Consider the following 19,196-nt stretch of genomic DNA (forward strand, 5'->3'; position numbering starts at 1 on the left):
ATTCTTGCCCCTTGAAAGCACCGTCTGCGGGTAGGACGTCTCCCACTTCGTAAGCTTGTATGCCTAGCTTGGTGGCCAACTATATAGATATAAAATTGTGAGTAGAACCAGGGTCAAAGAGAATAAAAGCATCATGTTCTCTTACCTTTCCCCAAGCATGACATAGAGGAGATCCTTTGTGGTGAATTTCCTCCTCTTGGATTTTGACCAAGGTAGCTCTAGGAGGTTCATGGTGGGTGTTCTTTTGGAGACAAGCGTGGTACGCATGCCCTTGGTCGCCGCACTTGAAACAACGGTTATCCTTGCGATAACGCTCAAGCTCTTCTAGAGAGAGTTTATTTTTGCCTTTGTAAACTCCCTTCTCTTTAGCTTTGTTGGAGTTGCCCTTATGAGACTTTTGGACATTGTCCTTCCCCTTAGGCTCATTGGAACCCTTGTTTTTCGTGGGCTTAGAATTTCTTTTAGCCCCCATTTGGAAATTGATTCGAGAGGCCACCATAGTATGGTGTATAACCTCCGATATGATGCCTGGCCTTTGGGAGTTGACATACCTTGCCATTTCTTCAGGTAAGCCCACACAAAATTGTTGCTTTTGCTCTCCAAAATCCAACTTTTTGAAGACAGTGGCTTTGAGTTGTAGGTCGCAAAACGTGTCTACATATTTGTGAATGGATTCATAGGGAGACAGCTTCAAGCTTCACCATTCAGTGTTGAGTACTTTGTCTTTGGCATCGGTGGCCAAAATCTGCTTCATAATGGAAGCTCTTAAAGCTTTCCATGTTTGTGGAGCTTCTCCATTGGCCCGTAGGCTAGACCACCATTCCCTGGCGGACTTTTGAAAGTGCATAGCTACATGGCGTAGCATAGAGGACTCCGTGAAGCCCTCATCTCCAAACACCACATCGAATTATTGGACAAAGGCCAAGACTTTGTCCGTAGCACCAAAAGTGCCATCGTAGGTAAGGAAAGAGATGCTCTTCCCTCCCTCTTTGAACTTCTTGAGCTTGGATGACCTCTTCCATGCGGCATAGGATTTCCTATGGCCTCTTCTTTTTGATGGTTCAAAGGTTGCACCATCACTTTCTTCATAAGAGCTTCTTCATAAGAGCTTCTCATAAGAAGATGGAGAAGAGGGTGTCCTCTTTCTCGCCTTTTTCTTCTCTTGCTTTTTGTCATCCCTCTTTGAAGTATGGTTTGGAGAAGTATGCGATGGTCTTCTCCATTTTGGAGGTGATGGAGAGCATTTAGCCCACTGTCTTCGTGGAGCCATCTCCACCGAGGTGGCGGGAGACTCACTTCTTTCTCGTTCCTTCAGTGGAGGCTCTTGAGTTCTCCTTTGAGAAGGAGATGCATCATCAAGGAGCAAATTTCTGAGCCCTTCATAGGGATCCTCTTCTTCTTCCCGAATCAGAGAGAGACCTCTTTTGTAAGTCTCGCAAGGAGGCTTCCTAGGTGTTCTCTCGTCATGGTGGGAAGCTTGGAGAATCCCATGAGCACGAGGCTGCCGTTGCACTTCACTTTGGAGAGATGGATTCCCATGGCTTGTTGAAGCCTAGAAACAAGATAGTTAACAAGCATTGGGGCATCATTAGTAGCTTGATCATTAGCAAAATCAAAGTTATCAACATTAATTTCACTCTCTTGACTATTCTCAGACATTCTAACAACTTTTAGGTGTACTTTGGCACTTCAAGCCCTAGTTGCTACTCCTCTTTACCCCTTTAGAAAAAGCACTCAAGCTACTATAGCCATGGCTTGAATACCATTAATTGCAAGGAATAGAAGAGAGAGTCGTTCAACACCAAAACATCACCGGCTCCTGTCAAGCTTCTAATAGCTCAATAGTGGTTAAGCCATAGGCAAGCCCCGTAGGACTCCACTATTAAGACCATAGCTCTCGACGGTGATGCCCCGTTAACTGCACAAAGGCAGGCGCACTGCAAAGCTGAAAAATCTCTATTCTACTTACTCACATGCAATTAATAGTACCAACCATTTATAGCTAGCTTGAGGACCTCCCTTCTTGAGCAAGAAAAGAGAAACCTTGTGCTCTGATACCAATGTAACATTTAATGGCCTAGTAACTTGTGTGTAGCGGAAAATAGCATGAACATAGTGAGCATTTCATTAGAATAGATTCCTAATGGGATTAACAAGAGTGATTGGGTGGAGAAAGAAACAAAAAGCGTAACACCTAGTTAGATAGCATGAACAATACTTCAAAAGAGAGAGAAATTAAGCAATTGACAACATTTGAGGATCGGATTTGCATGGAGTTGGTCCCTCCTCCAAAAGGCTTTGTATTTTGGTTTCTCCCATCAAGAGAGAAATTTTACAATACAATTTCTTGTGTTCCTTCAATACTAGCTAGTGCAATGAAGATGGAAACTTCATGCACTAAGCAAAACACTTATCAAACACAACATCAATTCCCTCACGGTCTCAGACCCAAGACCTCAAACACCTTCAAAGATGGTGAGAGCTAGCGGGGTATGAGAGTAGATTGAGAGGAAGAGGGAGTATTCTTACGAGAAAGATGTACATCTTCTCACATAATCACTCATATTAGCATAGATTAGTTGAGTAATTAGCATGGTAGAGGAGACGAGCATGCATTGAAGCTTGGCTCTTGGTTGGATTTGCATCACAAAACCAAGAGTTATTCATGTAGGCCTCCCTTCTCACAAGCTTGGAGTAGGTGGTAAGATTTCCATTAAAGCTTGAGAAGGAGAGAGAGTCTTCTTTGCTTCACACATGAGATTGTGTGTGTGTGTGTGATAATGCCTTGCAAAAACCAGCCCCCCCCCCTCTCTCTCTCTCTCTTGGTCGACGCCCCTTCCAATTTGCTCTTGCTACAGTCCTATTGGACCTCCCCAGGCCTAGCCAATGGGAATTAAGGAGTATAAGTGATAGCCTTCTGACATGTGTCCCCCTTTCCCCTTTTTTGAGAGCTTTAGGTAATTATTTAATTCAACTAAACTCTCATTGGACCCCTTTGCCTCCTGGCCAATAGGAATCAGGCAAGCCATTGGGCTGTTGAATGCTCATTGGTCCCCTTGAGAGACTGTCCAATAGTCTTCCAGAGAGATTAATTCTTATTGGTTCTTTTATTAAGTGTTTTTAAATCAATTAAACTAGATTTACTCTAGCCTAATTCTCATTGGTCTACCCCCAAGGCCATCCAATAGGAATTGGGTACACCTTGTGGGCATCTGGGCTAGGGAGCTGACATGTGTCCCTCATCCCCTTTGTGTAAAGGGATCTTGTGTGTGTGTGTGTGTGTGTGTGTGTGTGTGTGTGTGTGTGAGTTTCTCTCTCATCCCCTACTTGCAAGGCTCGCCCGCTCCTATGTAGGGATTGATAAAGACTTTTTGTGACACACACTAAGCATCCAATTTCCCTAGTGTTTGGCCTTTGGACACAACCTTTGAATTTTGGAACCTTAGCATTTTGGAAGTCTTAATGGGCTGAATCTTAGGGTCTTTTAAGCCCATTGTTGCACATTTCTCTTTTGCAGATGGCCCCCTCTTTGGATCCCTATTTTCCCTCCTTTGGATCCCTACTGTGGCTGCTATGCTAGCTTAACCAATATTCTAGCTTTTTCTCCCTTGGCACTTCCCCATATTAAATGATCAGTTTAACATGAGAAAATCATTTAGGAGAATTAGATATTGATTATTATGACAATACAAATTGGGCTTTTTTCGTGTTTAGTGGTAAACACCAGTGTGGGCTCTTTTCCTTGAGAAGCAAAAAGTCCCAGACATAAAAAATAAGCACACACATCGAATGACTTTGAATCAACGTGAAAAAAGAAAAAAAAAGTAAGAAAAATAAAATGAAAAAGAGTTCCATCGCACTTCAAGTGAAAATTCAAGCTTTTGTTTAGAGTTGTGAGGGTTAGTTAGCTAATTGAAGCTGAAAAACACAAGTAGGTTTGCCAAAGTGTCTCATTAGGGGAATCTACAAAGATCCTTTCGTCTCAAGAGATAGATCTTTAAGGTCGCTTGGGATAGTTTCCTACCACGTTGAAATTCTCTTCTTTTTGTTCTTCTTCTTCTTCTTCTTCTCTTTCTTCTCTCTCTCTCTCTCTCTCTCTCTCTCTCTCTCTCTCTCTATGTTTTGGTGTTAGAAAAAACACAGGGTGCAATGTGTTTTAACCGATTGTAATAAAAAAATCCTGATTAGATTTTGAGGTTTCCTTGAAGAATACTGAAAAATTAACACAAGTTTTAGTGTAAATACCAGCAAAAGCTTCAACTTTTCACCTAAAAACCGAGAAAATTTCAAGTTTTCTCTTGTTTTGTTTGATTGCAAAAAATGCCTTCTCCCACTGGTCTCTCTCTACAGTGTGTCAAAGGAACCAAGGGGAAGATGACGGGTGTCAGCCAAGCACGAGAGCAGTAGGAGGCACAAGAGCCTAAGCTTTGAAATGAAAAACAAATGGTGATTTTTTTGGGTTAAGGTGGCTTTGGCGCGGGGAGAGAAGACAGAGAGGTAGGGAGGTGCCATGTGTGAAGCCGAAGCTAGAGAGAGAGGAGATTTCTTCTGCAACATTGAGCGAAATCTTCATAGATCCCTCGGGATTTTACAGGAGTTTGGCACATGGTGTGCAAGCAGTGATTCTTGTTAAAAGAGATGGGATGGGATGAGGTGAAATAAAGAAAATTCGAGGGAAAAGGATAGCTTGAGCCTGGTGGCGGGTGAGGGGCAGCGTTTTCCATGGCAAGACCCAATGGTGCAGGTGGAACTAGGCCAGTGGCTAGGGTGCTAGATGGAGAATAGGGAGGAAAAGATGAGCGTCGCTCAGTGGAGGGGTAACACACTGCATCGTGACAGATTCATGAGCTGATGCAAGATTGAGAGTGTGCTAGCTAGGACAACCAGGGGAGGACTAGTGAAATAATCTCTCTCTCTCTCTCTCTCTCTCTCTCTCTCTACTAAGCACACACAGACATCCGTATGTCTCTCTTTTTGTCTTTGAAGGAGTTCTAGAATTTGAGGTGTGAGGCTGCTAAGAAGAGGGTGCGCAGAGAATGGAAGAGATGAAGGATGACTTCCATTGACGAGTTATGGCTCTTTTTTTAAGAGCTTGTCAAAACAATTGCCGGCAATGGTGTTTCTAGTGTGCATCACTTGTTTGCCTGTGTCCCCCTGCATTCCTTTTGACCTGCAAGGGCAAACTTCGTGGATCTTGGCAGTGCTCTAGTCATTTCAGCAGGCCAGCACCATAGAGGGACGGCCATGAAGCCATGGCGAGTCACGTGTCGTGCGGCTTGGTAGTGCTTTGTCAGTCTAGTAGGCATATCTATCATTCATAGTGGGGCACCTGAGAGATGCGTGTGTGGCAGTGTTGTGTGAGTCATATTGTCTGGCACTAGAGGGAAACTCTCCAGCTCCTAGCAACCTCTTTCATGCAATCCTTGCCTGAACAACACCACCAGTGAAAGCCTTAGAAGCCGCTCAAATCCATGCAGAGAAGAAACAAGCAACCATCGTGGAAAAAAGTAAAGCTAAAATATACACCGAAGTAGATCAACCTCACAAGATGACTTTACCTTTAACAAGTCTCCATCAAACTTCTTGCATAGCCTCAATATCAACACCCAAACTTTCAACAATGCAATGGAAACCCAAGCAAACAAGTTTATCAAACAAAGTTTAAGCCTAAAAAAATAAGCCAAAGAAAATCAACTAAGTGTTGGTATCCAAAGAGCACATCAAAGTTAAAGATCCAATTTGGATACTCCAAGCACAAAGTCAACCTCAACAACCAAAGGTAATATAGTGGGTAGCATCAAATTAGTCAATCACTGCTCATGGCTACTTCTAAGTAAATGCTAATGTTTGGGATGAAAAGCCTAAAGTAATAGACTAGACCTACTCACCTCAACCAAAGATTTCTATGAAGAGAAAGCCAAGATATCAACAAAAGAAAACCACCTCAATCAAGAGAAAGATCAACCGCAAAGAAAGGAAAAAGCAACAACCTTCAAAGAAACAAGCAATGCGACAAGTATGGGTACCAAAATCAGACTTCAACAAAAGATACCCAACAAAGACAGGTGCATCAATGGATGATTCTAGTTAGGATACTCAAAGCACAAGGATTTTATGAAGGTAACACTCTTATAAGGTTACCAAAAGTAGCAACTCAACCTGGAACAACAAAGATCAGCAGTCATGTAGCACAAGGCTCTACCCAAAGGCAAGAAGTCAAAGCCAAGCACCAACAAAAGCCAGTCAAAATCAACGGTGATATACCTCCATATGGACACCTTGGCTTCAACTACAAAAACAAAGCTTTTACAACTGTAAGCATCAGGTATAGATACTGGAGCCTAGTGTCTATCAAGTCATCAAGCAAACGGAGCACATGTAAAGAACGGTCACACAAAAACCAAAGACAAGGTGGCTTCGAAAATCGCTAGTGAGAACTCAACACAAAGAACCCACACACATCGACAACCGCTTCTCATGGGAGATAAAGCAAAGGCTCCATCAATCCCTACTACAACCGTAGAGCCTTCTTCACAAAGCGAGATCAATATATGCCAAGTCAAGAGGAGTAAAAGTATGCCAACCTACTGGACAAAATGGTGGCATCCAAAGACCAACACTGAGGTCGGCTTTGCTATTGAGTAGGACAGAGCATTTGGTGCCACCTATTGATTATTATACACTCAAAATATAAGAATTATTTTAATAAACTCAAAGACCAAGTGCTTGATCATGAACGCTATGTTGAGAAAGCATTGCATGCTTGACTTCTAAGAGCCCCCAATGAGAGTTTCGCAACATAGTGGTTGGACGGGTACATAAAAAGAAATATATAAAGCAAGCAATCAATTGTACAATGTGAAACAACCAACCAGGTCACAAATTCAAAGAGGAGCTACCATAGTGGTAGCATGGCAAATGTAGAGTGGGAGTGGTCCATGTAAGAAAAGGACAAGGAAGCTGTAACGGGCTCATCCCATAGTCAACATCGTGAAGCTCAGGCTAGACAAACTCTCAACACTAGGGTTCAAGAGGAAAAGAAACTTGGAAAGATAAATATGTAAGTAATTTTTAATTGTGCAAGTTTTGTTTAAAAGAACGTTTAGCTTATGAAACTTTTTTTGGTTATTGTTAACTTAGGAAAATATAACTCTGACCCGTCCTACTAGAGAGATGGTCAAGTATCGAGAGGGACACAAGGAGTTCAATACTTGGCGATGTTGGAAAACCATCATATCTCTCTCGCGAGAAATTCGACTTAGCAATTGGATCTCTACAAGTGATAAGTGTAGAAAATTAACATTGTATTGATTATTTTAGATTATTGATTTATCTAATTTGTTTTTGGTTGTTGTAAAGTCAAAGCGATCAAACTTATGTACCTCTGAACAAGGACAAGGAGGATGAGAAAGAGAATTAGGATAGATAGATATTTTGTTGTGGTCCTCTTTTGCATGGCACAACAAACCCTCACAATTTGTATATAAAACTCATTTTTTTTTTGGATTTATTTGTAATGTACTATTCTATTGTGCTTCAAATTATAAAGGTAAGGCGTGACGTGTAATTTCAAAGTTTATTATTAATGTTTTTGTACACTTTCCAAAATAGGGTGGCCCAAATGAACATCTTTATATTTTATATGCATAAAACATATCAAATACATATCAAATCAATTGTATTTTGAATAGTGTAATTTTTTTTTAATAATAAACTTTGAAATTACACGTCACGCCTTACCCCAAATGAGCATCTTTATTTTTGAAAGGCCGTATAGTAGTACGCGGTATAACACGGTAATCAAATGGCTACCAAATGCTTTGTCGCTGCTATTACTGCTCAAATATTTTTTTCTCTTTCTATTTTCCTTTGTTAACCCACGACAATGCTGGCGGTTTTTTGACTCAAAACTCTTATAGTGCCCAAAACATAATAATAGTAGCATTGTTGCACAAAGTAAATGGCTATCTAGTTGTTGTTTGGGTTTTGCATGTATATTTGTAAGAATTTGGCATGCATATGTTGTCCCACTATCGTGTGTTGCAGGTCAGGTATCTTTAAAGGAGGGGATCCCTTGTTGGGGTGTGTGACACATTTGCACCACTTGTGAACCCTATCTACATTGAAAGCCTACAAATTTGACATCATTTCTTATGTCATTAGATACCCTCTCCCAATTCTATAAACAAAGTCTAATCTACACAATTTGTATCCTCTCACCCACTACCATCATTAGCTTATTTTGTACTCATCATTTGCATTAGTTTGTCATTAGTCTACTCATGATTTTTTACTTTCATTAGTCTCAATCTATCTTGTTGGGAGCAGCGGCTAAGGAGGGTGTAGGCGACAAGAAGCCATGGGATATGGCGTGTAGAGCAGAGAGGGGATGAACGAGATAGAGAGAGAGATAGTCGACACAGCAACAACAAAAAACAATGTAAAGTTAGCCATGCCAAGCTTCTAAACATAAATGGAGTTGTAGTTGCATGCTACAAGGATATGTTCCCATAAATATACTAACAAGGGCTTGAACCCAACAATCCCCCCCTCAAGTCCAAACTAGACAAACCACTCTCATGATACCTCGAGTTTTTGGTGTACTTGTTAACGCGGTGAGTTTTAGGTTCTCTCGCAACCAAGGATTTTGGTGTATCCATAACCTGGTGCTATGATAGTGAACCCCCCCTTAAGCATAGATAGGGTGTAGGTCAAAAATTAGCTACCAACAAATGGAGTTTTTGGTTCACTACCAAACCTTGGGTTTAAGGTGTACCCGGTAACCTCATGACAAGCAGAACAAAATAGGACTTGAACAAAAAACTGACATTTTGGGAGGTCTTACCACTCATGTGTCGTAGTATCTATAGTCTGTACAATTTATTTTGACTAGGATAAACATGAAAAGTGTTGATCTAAAAAACATCATTGTCAACAAAAAATATTTGAGATTCAGTATCTCCATTAATCACATGAATCTGATTTTTACCCTTTTGCAAGCATCTATTTGAAGGATGATTTGTTTTATCACAGTAAACACAAGGATTATTTTTGAAATAGTCCTTTGTCTGGTGATTGTTGCACCCACAAATGGCACAAGATCTGGAACCAACGGATGGTCGAGTTGAAGCTGAGGTAGAAGCACAATTAGTGATTGCATAGGCACTGGGGGTATCAGAAGAACTAATGGGGGACACTGCAAGGGAGATTGTACATGCACTAGGAATAATGAGAGAATTGGTACGGGACACCCTTCTTTCTTCTTCCTGCAATGAATTGATGATACAATCCAAGGAGGGCAGCGGATCTTTCTCTTTTAAAACAGTGACAATCTGATGGAATTTATCATGCAAACTTTTCAATAAAATAGCTATGAGATCTTCTTTTGGCACTGAGGCTCTTGTATTATCTAGGAGAATAGCTATTGTTTTTGTTGGAAAAGGAGGGAGATGAAGAAGAAGGAGAAGAGGGTCACCTATTTTTTACCCTTTTCTTCCTTTGTTTCCTCTCTTCCCTTTTAGAGTGACGAGGAGAAGGATTGTGAGTTGACCCTTTCCTCTTGGGAGGAGTTGGTGATCGTCTAGACCGTCGTCTTCAATATAAACAAGTTGAGTTTTAATGCTCTTCAGTCGGTTAGCTAAAGATGTAATGTTTTCATTGGCACGCATAGCAAGATAGTATAACTCCATCTTTAGACTTATCATTGAATACTTAGCTTTAGCACCAAAAACCTTCTCTACCTGTATCCAGACAGTGTTGGCAGATTTCATGTTATCCAGATAATGAATAAAATCATCTTCAAGAGATGTTAGAATAGTACATAATGCTTGCTCGTCCTTGCGTTGTTTCTCAGCATAGAGTGCTCTCGTAACTACAATGGATGTGCTAGCTTCATTGGTTGATAAGGTTTTTATAACACTTCACAAGTTCTTCCTCATCAAGTAACCCTTCACTTTGATTTGCCAGGTGTGGAAGCCAGATCCGTTGAATCTATCCACCTTGGATGCCATACTCGATATGCTTTTGCAGATTCCTTAGGGTAGTTTTGTGCCATGTTGAGAAGCCCTTGATTACTTTTTTATGCACCTTAGATGGATATTGCCACTATCAATGAGTCCACCACTTTGGCCAAGTTGCATCGCCAACTGCCTTGCAGTGAAAAACTCCCCAAGCTGCACTATGGATGGCGTTGTGAGATGCTTTAAAAAAATAATAATCACCAACTAGCTACAGACAGTAGCCTTTTGACATGCTGCACTCTCAAAGTGTTTCTCCACTGTAGCTTTTTGAGAAGCACAATAGGATCAAGGCTATGGAGTTTTAAAATGCTGCTTTACTGCGGGCGTTTTGAAATTCTCCAAGCAGACACGTTATGCCTCCATCATTACCTTGAGTGTGTTTATGGAAGCATTTTGAAATGATCTACAGGTTCTGCACACCCATCTAAATCTGCTGCAGGTAACAGTGTCTCAAAACATTGTTGTAGAATTGCACCTCGCCTAGGAGATGACGACGATGGCACCTGCGTTTTGATATGTTGTAGAGTCCTTGCCTGGAGCTCTTGCCCGCCTAGGATCCACCACAAGTGGTCTTTTGACATGCTCGCCTACACCACCTGTAGAGCTAGCGTGTAGAGAAGAGAGGGGATGAACGAGATGGAGAGAGAGATAGTCGACACAGCAACAAAAAACAACAATGCTATTGTATTTCTTGTAAAGCCTTACAATATAAAGTTAGCCATGCTAAGCTTCTAAACATAACTGGAGTTGCAGTTGCATGCTACAGGGATATGTTCCCACTGGTATATCAACAAGGGCTAGAACCCAACATCTCTCTTTCTAATCTCTTATAATTGTTAGGGCTCATGCCAACTAGCTGGATATCCATCACACTGAACGTACTAACCGTATCTTTTCTTTTGATCATATAGAACAATAAGGAGTAGTGAGGCAATTCAAATCTTCACTAAGAGATCCACCATCACTTTGTGTTTCCTCTTCTTCTCTCTCACACTCTACATACATGGCACACTCTTCAAGTGATATCAAAACTGAAGGTTGTAGTGCTACTCATCTCTCGGCGTTTTCCTCTTTTTGACAAGCTTCGATCAAAGCTCAGAGCTCCCATAGATATGGAGGCATTGTGTGATTGGAAAATATACCTCACACATCAAGATGGCAAGAGGCTAAACACCACAAGCCACAACGGGTGAGAGATTAAGCTTTCTTTGAGCTCAAAGAGAGAGAGAGAGAGAGAGAGAGAGAGAGAGAGAGAAGCACGTTGCTCAGTTTAGAACAAATTTACAGCAAGTCACTATTTTGCTCATAACTTGAGCTACATAACTTTGATTCATAAAAAATAAAATTATCAAACCAAAGATGGATCTAAGCTCTACAACTTTGTAGAAGAATGCATTAGCTGGTTCAAAGTGGAGTATGTCTAAAATCAAAACGGGAAACAAACTAGTCTTACCTCATTGCCATTGGACAACAAGTTAGTGAATCGTGTAGATTTTGTTCATAGCAATTTTTGTGGGTCTATGTCGCATAAATCCCTAGGGGGCACTTTATATTTCTTGACTTTCATAGATGACTCTACTTGAAAGGTGTGGGTATACCTCATCAAGAGGAAAGATAAAGTTTTTCTACATTCCAAAAGTTCCTAGCTATGGTCAAGAACCAGTCATGCTAGAAGTTAAAGGCTTTGCACACTGGCAATGGGGGAGAGTATATATCCACAGAGTTTAAGGACTTTTGTAGCAAACGAGACATTAGAAGATAATTTACTACACTGTACATACTAGCTCAAAATGGAGTTGTTGAGTGCATGAATAGACCTATTTAGGAGAGGGTAACTTCCTGCTATCTATGGAAAATTTACCTCAAGATTTATGGGGAGAGGCTGTTATGATAGTGGTGCATATCATCAATAGTTCACCTAGTACACCGTTGAACTAGAAGATTCCACAGGAGATGTGGATATGCAAGAAGCCTAATTATGAGAGATTATGTGTGTTTGGGTGTAAGGCATTGTCACATGTGCCTAAGGAGCTTAGAAATAAGCTAGATCCCAAGTCACACAAATGCATCTTCGTTGGCTAAGGTGCAGATCGAGAGATGGGTTATTTTCTATGGAACCTAGAGTCTTGAAGAATCATTTGTAGCTCACAAGTGATCTTTAATGAATCAAAGATGCATAGAAAACCTGTGAAAGCAGTTTAATATTGCAAAGTTAGATTCGAGGATGTAGCCTCAAATCAAGTTACACAAATAGCTCAATCTACTAGCCATATACCTACTGCTAGTAATGCTCTAGAGAGAGCTAGTGATGCTCTTGAGAGAGCAGAGTCAAGCAGTCAGGTAGTGAGGAGATCTACACGTGTATCTTGTGTCCTTGAGAAGTTTCAGTGAGGGTTAGACAATTATAAGATCACTAATTGTGGAGTCCTACCTGCTACTAAAAAGCTATTGAGATGGAAGATAGCGTGAAGTGGGAGTAGGCAATACAATCTGAGTATAACTTGATTATGGATAATGAAACTTGGGAATTGACAAAGTTTCCAAAGGGAAAATACTTGCCTTGAAAATGGGTGTATAAGAGGAAGTACAAAATATCCCGAGCCTAGTATAAGGCTAGATTGGTTGCTAAGTATTTCAAGAAAAAGAAAGGTATGGATTTTGATGAGATTTTTTCTCTAGTGGTCAAGATGACTACATTGCATCTTTTACTTGTGCTTGGACTAGTAGCCACTGAGGAAATGAAACTTGTCTAGATGGACGTGAAGACGACTTTCCTTCATAGGGACCTTGATGAGGATGTCTACATGAAGCAACCAAAGGGCTTTGAAGTCAAACCTGGCAAGCCTCTTAGGGAAAACCTTGTATATGGATAGCGTAAGGCATTGCATGGACTAAAGCAAGGCTCAAGGAAATGGTACATGAAGTTTGACAAGTACATGCAGTCCCAAGGTTATGTAAAGAGCAGAGAAGATCACTGCTTGTATACCAGGAAGTTGAATGATGGTTCACTTATCATCTTGATATACCCACTGCAGGAAGTCTGAAGATGGGATTGTCATCTTGAAGAATTTACTTAGCATGCAGTTTGCTATGAAGGATTTTGGAGATGAAACTCACTTTCTTGGTATGTGCATCAAGAGGGATATAAAACATAGAATACTCAAGCTGTCTCAGTAAATGTATATCCACAAGTTCTTGAAATTTTTTAATATGAGGCTACATTGAGTACCTAAATGCACGCATAAGAAAAAATAAGCAAGAATGATACTCCCAAGTTTGATACTGAGAAAGAGGAAATGGCCAAGGTTCCATATTCTTCAGCAGTTGGTAGTTTTATGTATGCCATGGTACCCATGAGATTGGACATTAATTGTGCAATGGGAGTGGTTAGCAGATTTAAGGAAAATCCTTGCAAAAATCAATGGGAAGCAGTGAAGCACATTTTGAAAGGTACGGAAAACAAGTGTTTACACTTTGGGAATAGTGATGCATCCATTGTGAGTTACATGGAAGGAGATTATACGGGTTGTCTGGATGATTGAAGATCCACGCTTGGCTATGTTTTTGTATTTGTTGAAGCAATTGTGTCATGGAGATCATGTCTTCAAAGTTACACATCATCTTCCACCACTGAGGTAGGGTATGTGGCAATTTTTGATGCTAGCAAGAAATATGTATGGTTAGGTTTCCTAGTGGAAGATCTTGGCATTACTCGGACTCTAGTGTTACGTTGTGATAGTCAAAGTGTGATTGCATTAGCAAAGAACCCTATGTTTCACTCCAAATTTAAATTCATAGAAGTCCATTATCATGTGATACAAGACATATTGGCTAGCAAGTGCATTGATCTAGTCGAGGTTCATACGGATGACAACCTTGCAGATGCTCTCACGAAGAGCCTACCCTCCAAGAGGTTTTCACATTGCATGGAGATGATGGGTGTAGGGTGAAGCCACAAGTTGCTTCACGATTGTATAGATATACATACATAGGCCACTTGAGCCACGTTGGCCTTCAAATGGGAGATTGTTAGGGTTCAGGGTAACTGGCCAGACACCCATCACATTGATCGTACTAACCTTATCTATTATTTTGATCATATAGAACAATGAGGAGTAGTGAGGCAATTTGAAACCTCATTGAGAACTCCACCAACACTTTGTGTGTGATATTCTTCTCTTTCACACTCCGCAAGCATCATGCACTCTTCAATACTTAATTTGTGAATCACACTATGAACAAATTGTTAACATTTTTATTCCCTTCCACGTGGTATAAGAGCCGACGATTCCCTACCTAGTCCTATTAATTTTCTTTCATTAGCATCCCTAATAATCCCACTCCCTAATCACCATTTGGGCATGAGCATGCTCTACTACCCTTTGGTAATTAGCTGAGGAGAAGATTTCATTTTGCCTGTTTTTACTTCAATTAGTGTGAGTAATTTTATTTGTATCTCATTAATTAGGACCTTAATTTCCTTTCATTTAAAGTGCATATCAATGTTGTTGTTGGCATACTTTGCATTTTTTCCAAGTCATAAATCACTGGATCATTCATGTGTGGTGGGAGTGCTCATCTTTCCATAGAGCCCCTCCTTGGATCAATTGGAGCTAGCTACACCAAAATACCTTCACTTCAACTTTGGGTGATTTGGGGGGGGGGGGGGTTAACTATGTATAAAATATGTATATCACATGTGTTCAAGGACTATTTCTAAAACTCCTTATTTGTGAGTTTTTGACAAATAAAATATACCCTCAATCTATTAAAAAAATCAAGTTCCATTTTATAGTACCCTTCTATATGTGAAAATGTGAGAAAAAAAAAAGATTTTCTAACCCCTTCTGCTTTACTCACGTGATAGTTACATAATTATTAAGTGGCCCTTGACGTGTGTGTGGTGTCCTTGTGTGTGTGCCATTTTTAGTAAAACATTGTGTGTGTGTGATTGTGTGTGTGTGTGTGTGTGTGCTTAACAAATTTTAATGCTCAAATCATCTTCGTGGAAAAAAAATGCCCCTAATCCTACCAACCACATGAGAGGAGTCCCTTTTGTAAGGGCTAGATGTAAGCCCTAACCAAAAGCCTTTGGGCTAGTGAGCCCCACCATAAGGGCAACTTCCTACGCATTGTTTTTTGATAAAGAACCCTAAGAAAAGGCTCAACCTTTGTACCCAAGGGTTATTTCCCATGGCCCTGGCCATCAACCTTGGTCATCAAGAAGTAGCTATATCAATTGGTATGTATGCCAAATTCAATTTTCACTTTGATCATATGATGAGCTATGTCTTTGTACAATGGATAGACACTACCATTAAGAGTCCCTGTAATTGACCATACAACTCATTACAAACTCAATAAGAAATAGAGGAGCCGCACTATCCTTACATCTACCATGTTTGAGTACACACATGTGCTTAACAATTGCATAGCAAGTTGTGCAACCCTTTAGGCATGTTTTTGTGTGTGTTCAAATATGACATGGGAGCAATGAGATTGACCGCAGACCATAGACGGATTAGACCATCCCAAGTAGCGAAGTGCATGCCAAAGAAGTATAGCGGATCGGGGGATCCATATGTCCATGTATCGCTCTTCAAGCAATTCTTAAGAGCAGAACAGATCACTGACTTCCATACTCAATACGAGGGATTCGGTTTGACCTTGGAAGGGATGGCCTTAACGTGGTTTCAACCTTTAAACCCTGAAACTTGTCCGAATATTGAACATGTATTGCACGAGTTCACAGAAGAATTCTCAAAACAGGGTATAAAGCATAATACTGTATCGCAGATATACGCTTTTAAACAAAGGGGGAATGAAAAAGTGAAGGAAGAAACCTTGAGATTCAAGCAATACATTGAGAGGTGCCCGAGGAGAGAATTACCGCAGGACGAGACATTGTATGTGCTCTTCGTCGAAGGACTTAGGAATGAAACCTTGAAAAAGGACCTTCACTTGAAATCCTGTAGCACGTTTCAACAGGTTACAAGGGAAGCGTTATATCTTGTCAATAACTACAAAGCATATGGGGAAGTGTCAGAGGATGCTGATTCAGTAACCAGTGGCTCTTCATCGATTAAAAGTGAACCCTCTACAAGAAAGATGCCCAGGCATCCTTGATGCCGACAGCTGATCAATTGATAGAGGGTTCGATTAAAAGCGAACCCTCTACCAAGAAAGATGCCCATGCATCCTTGATGCCGACAGCTGATCAATTGATAGAGGAGGAAACGAAGAGAATGTGGCAACATATGAGATCAAATCCGGTGATGAGACATCCTCAGACGAGGAAGTGTGACACATGTGGGGGGGATCATCCGACAATGTGGTGCACTCAACAGCCGAAAGTACCAGTTGCAAATGGACGAGTACTGAAATTGTGCTCCATAGAACAAAAATGGACGAATCATAGCACGGAAGAGTGTTTTTATAACAAAAACTATGTGAGGGAAAGACCGTATGGGCCTCCAGCAGGACCATCCCAACCACCTCCTCCAAGATATCAAGTGGGACCAAATATGAATCTGGTAGCAGGAGTAGACAGACCTCAACCTGTATTGGGTCAACAACCTCCATTACCATAGGAAAATAGGGCCATGATTAGCTATGCTTAACCATGTGAAGCATCACCAGGAACAAATAATACACTTCAAGTTTCTTATTATGAGGAACCGAACGAGCCTTATGCAACAGAACCTGAATCACAAATGTACGCAGACGAAGCATATCAACCATTGAGAAGTAGCGAGGATATGGCACCACCAACGTATGTAGCACAACCTTCGAGAGATCAATATTTGGTAGACGAAAGAACGTTAATGTTCATTGAGAACCAGAATTACAAACCAAGAGGGTATCCTAATAGAGCAGGACAACCTATGGGACCACCTCCTCAAAATCAAACACCAATTGGACAGTGCTATAGCTATGGAAGTACGAATCATTGGTAGCATAATTGTCCTTTCAAAGGCGAAAGAGTGAAAATTTTTGGGTTTTGTGATGGATGTGGTGTGAATCACATATTGCCAGATTGCCCAAAAAATCCGGACAACAAGGGGAAAACGACTATGAATATAGTGGGGGTGATACCAAATGCAAGCAGCGGATCAGAAACCGATCCAATGATCCAAATCAATGCGATAACCAGAGCCCAAGCCAAGGAATTAAGAAAAAACGAGCCCATGGAGGAAAGGGTAGAGTTGCCTATACCCACAGAAAATGAAAGCTTATCCGTGAGAACCCAGAGAAAATCCTGGAAGGCGAAACGAGACAGGATGAAAACAAGAAGGGTGAACAACCAAATTTCCATGCAAAACGAATTACATGAAATGAAGGAGCAACTCAAACAAGAGAGAGAGAGTAGGACTGCTAAGGATAACAGCAAGCCGAAAAAAACGTCCTTGGGAGGATCGGTCTTGGTTGACAAAGTTCTAGAGCCGTTAGATGCTCTATTACAAGCGTACGAAGCAAGGCTAAAAACAAACCAAACTTTAGAGAAAAGATGGTTAACTTATCCTCAACCAGAAGTGGAAATGAAGCGTTTGGAAATGTGTAAACACCTCATTGAAACAGCCCAGGCGTTGATGGAACCTAAGATGGTTAGAACCCCAGAACAAGAATTGTTGCTTCATAAAGAGCGAGAAAAACTAAAAACCGATGAACCAAAACAAGTAAACGAACCCAAGCCTGAAACAATATTGTCGCTGAATCATCGAGTGGTGCCAAACACGACTGATGACGCTAAGTCAATGACGATGATGCCAATTCCAGAAGTTGAAGAACAATGGCCACAACACTTATGGAAAACCATTAGAAACAGAAAGAACGGGAGCGCAACATTACAGTCTGCTCCAATTCCTGAGATTAACCTGGATAACGGATTTTGTCCAGCCGATATACAATCGCTGTATGGGGATGCGGGAATGGAGATTTTGGTGGAAAGCAAAGCCCAATCCTTGAAACCCCTGCCCTCATTTATAGGTGAACATGAGGCACAATCGGACATAAGGTTAGTTCCATCCCAGATAAGAACTATTCCACATATGGTTGACTCAAAGAGTCTTCAAGATATACTGTCGACACCTATAACATGCACAATCATGTTGTCCGAACTCTTGGGAGTCAGACCACACTTATGGCAAGACATGGGGAAACATTTGGAGCACAAGGGAGTAAAGATTCCTCTTCTGACAAACCCTACGAGAGAAGAAAAAAAACGAGAAAGTCAACCCAAAGCTCAACCAGTGCCCATAAACAAGGTCGGGCGAGGAGGGGAATACGACCCTACCTGTGTAATATCAGGACATAAAAACGATAGCTATCCTAGACAGTGGACGGGAGTGGCGATTGCTATGAAGCAAATTTGGGAGAAGTGGAGCCGTCCAGCTCTCAAGAAAATGAGAATGAAACTACAACTCACAGATGGGTATGTAAAGAGACCATTGGGAATCCTGGACCAAATAGTTGTAACTTCGTGTGGAATTAACTATGCGCACACCTTTGCTGTGGTGGATTTCGGGAAAACGAACAACTTTGACATTATTTTGGGATGACCTTTATGCGTCAACTCAAAATGATACAAGATTGGGGGTACGACCAAATCTACCTAAGGCACGAAGAGCTAATAACGAAAACCAACATGAAGGATCACAGCTATAGAGACGTGGCAAAAACACCAGTGCAAGAGTTTAATTCGACCAGTGTAAATGAAAAAGAAATGCCTGCATGGATGCAAACGAAAGCGCATGTCTGGATGTGTGGAGCATCTGATTGTGGGGAGATAATCAAAGAGGAATGCGTTTTGGAAAGATCCGTAGAAGACGAAGCTTATTTCCCAGAACCTTTCCCAGAACATTTATTTGAGCCATTTGGGTGGACTCAAATATTGTCAACCTTGGACATATGTGTTAACGAATGTACACCTACGAAATTTTGTGACGAAGAAGGATACGACCTAGTAACGTTGCAAATGGCTAGCGTCATCCTTGAGTCAGGATCAGAGAGCGAGGAACAAAAAGAACTACCACGTGAGACCGAGTGTAAAAGAATCATTGATGAGATATCTGTGGTGATCGATAGAAATTGAACAGAGGAGGAATTCACGGATTCATTATGCTGTGACCTTCCATCACTGGACGACGAAATCCAACTGGAGTGTCCATGCAAAGAAAC

The sequence above is a fragment of the Adiantum capillus-veneris genome, chromosome 26, assembly GCF_014529385.1.
Source record: "Adiantum capillus-veneris isolate H3 chromosome 26, ASM1452938v2, whole genome shotgun sequence".
Taxonomy (NCBI): Eukaryota; Viridiplantae; Streptophyta; class Polypodiopsida; order Polypodiales; family Pteridaceae; genus Adiantum; species Adiantum capillus-veneris.